Source organism: Nelumbo nucifera, chromosome 4, assembly GCF_055504915.1.
Source record: "Nelumbo nucifera cultivar China Antique chromosome 4, China Antique-T2T, whole genome shotgun sequence".
In the NCBI taxonomy this organism is placed as follows: Eukaryota; Viridiplantae; Streptophyta; class Magnoliopsida; order Proteales; family Nelumbonaceae; genus Nelumbo; species Nelumbo nucifera.
The window spans coordinates 28,587,049-28,592,547 of NC_142652.1; the positions used below are offsets into that span (position 1 = coordinate 28,587,049).

The window sequence follows — 5,499 nt, forward strand, 5'->3', positions numbered from 1 at the left end:
CGACCTGTTCAGTTGCTGTGAGGCGAGAGGGGTTACTTGTCTTTCCCTCCTGCTATGGGACGAGACCTAGGAAGTCTCTCCTCGGCGAGGAGGGCGGTTGTTCTGACGGTGGTTGAGCTGTTGTTGGTTTTGCGGTGTCACCGGACACCAGGGCGGAGCTGGCTGCTGGTTCTACTGCAATGGTGGGAACTGCTGCTGGTAGAAGTGATGCAAAACCTGCTGCTGGTAGTGCTGAAACTGTTGAACCTGTTGCATTTGGGCCTGAATAGCCCACACGCAGCGTACTAGGTTGTCTAATTGGTTCTGTGCAACCGCAAGGGGAACCACAGAGGGTTCCGTGAAGGTTGCACCCACCGCAGGAGGGAGTGGGGCATTTATCGGCACTGCAGCTTGGGGTATGTTCAACGTGGGAACCCCAACTGTAGAGAGAGGCACTGTAAACTGGCCGATGCAGACAGTAGGGACCTGAGGTTGCCCCCTGGAGGTATTCATTTCGCCATTCTGTCCGGCGTTGCTGGAGGATGCCATTGACACAGTTTTTTGGATGCTTAACGGAAAAGGGCCTTTTGAAGCGTTTCCCACAGACAACGCCAAATGATGGTGCGCAAACTGACCATTCCTAGCTAGAAGTGATCTGGCTCCCAGCCAATCTGCAAGATTCGAGTTAGAGAACCCGGGGTGGATCACCCGACGAGGTCACTCTAATGCTTAAGTTAATACTTGGTTGCGAGCTGGAAATAGCTTAGGATGCAAGAGAGTGAGAGAGAGAGCTAGAGAGCAGAGATTACGCATACCTCTCACCCGCGAGGGGTGAAGCCTTTATATACTGGTGCCCTGACGGGTTCGGTGGATTAGTCCTGGTATTTTCGTTGTGTTAGGATCCGTTCCGTGTTAGTTGGGGATAATGCCACCAACCGGTAAGGTTGTCCATCTCCGTCTAAATTGGGGAGTGGGTAGACGAAACTAGCCATTACAAGGTACGATCCCTTGAAAAGCGGAGCACGGTGACAGGACCCTCTAGGCAACGACACAGTGGTCGGTCAATATTACCCGAGCTAGTGCTCTTTAGGTCTGACTTGATATGAACGCCGAACTGCTGTGGAACCAAGGCGGTCCTGATGCGGCCTCGTACCGAGGTGGCCTCGTCCCGAGGTAGACTTATCCGGAAGTGGTCTTATCCGAGGTAGTTTGGTTAACCGAGCTCGATCCGTCGCGGACTTGGCATGTCAGGCTGAGCTGTTGTCCTATTAGTGATGTCGTTTCCACGTGTCCCCTTATTTCTAGATCGGGCCAAATCACCATGCTCAAGAAGGGAAACTGACCTATTTATTTTCTGTATTGGATTTATAAACTGCTCAACTCTTTCCTCTGGTTAAGGTGCACATGCGTAAACTACTAACAATGAATTTGTACCTTTTCAGGTAGCACAAATTCATCCATCTCAGTTTACATAAATCATTTGAAATAGTGGTAGTCCAAACAAGGACATGAAAAAGAAGGTAAGAAAGAAAGAACTTGATGAGCCACACGATGAGCAGCCATATTTTCCATTCCTGTATGTGAGATACCGACATTGAGAGAAAGGAAAGAAAGCAAACTCCTGCAATTTGCAACCACAATGTTGAACATGGTGGCTCAATGGAATCCATCAACAGGACTATATCAAGGGGCCGTTTCAGCATTTTCAGCTGGATTGGATAAGTGGCAAACCCTTGTGAAACGCAAGTTACCCAACCTTTTAAAATTAGCCATGTTTGGTATCAATGTAACACCTTCGAATTTGATACAACATACAAGTACTCTGGTTTTTGTTCATATATTTTGATGCTTTTTTTGTGTCAATTAGGCAAACAAGAAAAAAAAACATTTTCTCCATTAGAAGAAATTTATTTTAACGTTTTCTTATGAAATTTGCACAAACAGACAGAACCCAAGGTATGGGTGTTACTTGAATTGTTTGAACCACACTTCAAAAACACTGAATCAAATATAAAAATATAGGTTATGGCACTGACCTAAAATAAACACTTTAAAATAACTTTAAAGAGGCAGCATTAATACCATACACATAGTAATGTGTTGTTTGGTACCGAGGTAGTTGAAATAGAAACAATGACACGTAAGTTCCACCTCAACAATTTTTAAGTATATGATAGTTTCATACTTTCATTAGATCCATTTATATTTCTAACGCTTGAAAATTTATCACACTTTGAAAATAGAAAAAGGGGCTATTAGTGGAAATTGATGTAACGGTTTTTTGTCACGTATCAGTCTTTTGGCTAACTACTTGTCGTTTGGTTTGCTTCCAGGTGGCCGATGATTCAGGCTGAAGTGGAGCTGCCTGATGGTGAGCTACCTAGTGCCGAGCCGCCTGGTGGTGAGCTACCTTGATGAGCTTTGTTGCTCTTTTAGAGGCCTACAAGGAACCAAATGTCAAGGACCCGGGGTGGCTAACCCGGCGAGGTCACTCCGATGCTTAAGTTAATACTTGGTTGCGAGCTGAAAATAGCTTAGAATGCAAGAGAGTTAGAGAGCAGAGATTACGCATATATTCTCTTCTCCCCCTCTGGGGGGGGGGGGGGGTGAGGCCTTTATATACTGGAGTCTTCGTGGGTTTGGTGGAGCACTTCCTGGATTTCCACTGTGACGGGGCATGCTTTCGTGTTAGGTGGGGATAAAGCCACCAACCGATAAGGTTGCCCATCTCTGCCTAAATCGGGGAGTGGGTGAGTTAATATAGTCGTTACAAGTCACAATCCCGTAAAATGTGGGGTACGGTGGTGAGCTCCCCGGGGTTGTCAGGTTGGTGTCTATGCCAGGCCGCCAGGTCACACCTGTGCCAGGTCACGCCTGTGCCGGGCCGTGCTTGTGCCAAGCCGCACCTGTGTGTGGGACACCATCAACTTAGCAAAGGCAAGTTGTTGCCAAAGTGGTCCCGGGTGTTACTTATTTGTTCTGAGGTGCCAAGTGTCATAGGATCATTGGAGGGCCAAGTCCGCCCTCATCAGAAATGTTTCTCCCAAATGGGCCATACATCTATATCATGATGATGTGGTGCTGATTTAGCATTTAACATGTCATGTTGAAAATGAGTTCAGATCTGCACCCCACATTGTCGCATACATCCCTACCGTGTATTGGGAACATCTCTTGATGATGATATCATCATTTTTAGTACTATCATGGGGAGATGTTCCCAATACATGGTAGGGATGTGTTGTGGGGCGCCCCCTTATGCGATCAAGTTTTATCACAGATAAATTCCCCCTACCCAAATAAAAGGTTTCTTTTCATTAAATCGTACTCTTCACCAAGCTCTACATCAAGACTCTGTTATTTTTCCAAAATTATTTATCCATATTCTTTTATTTCTTAGGTAAATGAGATAATGACTGTTTTAACTATAAAAAGTCATTATTAAAAGGGGTAGTTTTATTTTATTTAAGTATTGACAATATTTCCTCTAGATGAAAAAATTACCTATTGGATAAGTGATATTCAAGGAAAATAAATTTTTTATAAACCTTATATATAAATATATAAAAAAAAACATAACTACCTTGATCAATGAAAACCAAAATCTCATTAACAGACATTTGCTCTTTTCAAAATCCAAAAAGTAACAGGCCACCAATAAAAGGTCATGTGCCATGTGTCACAATATTGCTGATTTAAATATATTACTAGTTTGAATACACCGAAAGATTGATCTTTACAATTCACCAACTTTCTCACCAAAAAAATATATTACTAATCAAATTTTTATGAAAATGGCATAATAATATTAAAAATTTTATAAATATAACCTTCACTAAGAATAGGAATATCGTTCATGGATCCAGTTAGAATCAGTCACGAAACTATAGGGTTGGAGCAGATTAGATAAATCCTTACTCTCAGTGATTGAATAAGATTGGGTATGTATTTTTATATAGGTTGAGCCAACCCCAAATCAAACTAGCGGTGATGATAATGAATTAGACCACACTTGAAATTAGACACAAATAATACACTATTATATAAGTAACCATTAAAGTTAAATTCATCACCCATCCATTAGAGTAAGGGTTTATTGTTTTCCTCTTAATTCTTATCTGTTCAAAAAAAAAAAAACTTTTAATTTTAAGAAAAAAATGATTATTGGTTTGCTTTTATGTCCATTATGGAATATGTATATTGGCAGAAATAAGTTGTTTGGAGCCCAACCTATATAAAAAAGTTGTTTGGAGCCCAAAATTCATTTGCGCGACCATTCCAAAAACTCTTGGAAAAAAGTTGTTTAGTCTTTTCTGATTAAACCCTTGTTCGAAAGAACCCTTTCCTACACAATCCTCACCCCTCTACCCTCTCCTCCTTCCTTTTTCATTTCTTCCTCTTCCCTCTCTCTACTCTTTTCAACTTTCCCACATCATGCTACTCTGGCACTTTATCCCTAGTGAAGAAAATCAAAATACTGAAACCCCCTCTCTCAATCTCATTTCGTTTTCCCTCTCTCTTTTTTGTTTTTCATGTTTCATTTTTTACCGAACCCTAATCAATATCAATACCTAGTAGGAGATGGACCAAGAGAAGCAGAAGCAACAATGGATATCGACCTAGTTGTAGAGGAAAAAGCAAGAAGACCAAGTGAACTGCCCCAAAATCCAATGACATTTGCCATGCTCGTCAGGTTATATAGATTTCTGATATGGAGGACAGTAAGCAAAATCAATGTGGTGATTCTAAAGAGGCTGTTAATTATGAGGAGGGTCAACACAACTCCGTTGTGCCTTTCTCGATTGATTAGCTAAAGGGAAAGGAGGATAAAATCATGGTTCTTGTTGGCAGAAGGTGAATGCTTGACATTTGAGCAACTGGATCACAGGGATGCACTTGGGCAGAACATGGTTATTCTCAAAGGTCCTAAGAATGCTCGTGAATTAGTGAAACATTTCAACAAACCATATGTACGGTCCAAGGGGAAGAAATTTGAGAGGGCTGGAGGGAGAAGAAACAGTAGGGGATTTAGAGTTGGTGTCATTTGTCACTGCCATGGAGGTTTTTGTCGTGTACTGTTCTGCGCTATTTAAATAAGCGTTTGTGTGGTCCTTACACCACAAACGTTGTCCATATCTCTTCATTTCTTAATGCCCCTACTGTTGAATGAATTTGCCTTCCGATTTTTTAAAAAAACTGGAATATTGGATGATTTTGGATTATTAAGAGAGTGTTCTATCAAGCACGGCGGCGAGTGGATTAGAATAGGTTAATTAGTATTTATTTGAAGATTTTTTATAAACATGGATGTGAAAGATACCGTCTTCCAATTGTCGCTTAAAACTGTCAATAGCCATAGGTTGTTGGGTCAACCTGATAACAACTAAAGCGATCAAAGTGATTATATCAATTCTCGTCCTATACTTAGTGTCCTGATTACTATGTAATTGGGGTGGAAGTGGAACCTGTTCAATGATATTGCAACTTATTATTATTATATAAGATAATTTTGGTTAAAAA

At 41.4% G+C, this 5,499-nt stretch overlaps 1 pseudogene; it reads left to right on the plus strand.

Annotated features, from left to right (window-relative positions):
* Positions 1-1,627: 1,627 nt before the first annotated feature.
* On the plus strand, positions 1,628-5,072 carry LOC148792107 (large ribosomal subunit protein eL18y pseudogene; annotated as a pseudogene).
* Positions 5,073-5,499: the final 427 nt, after the last annotated feature.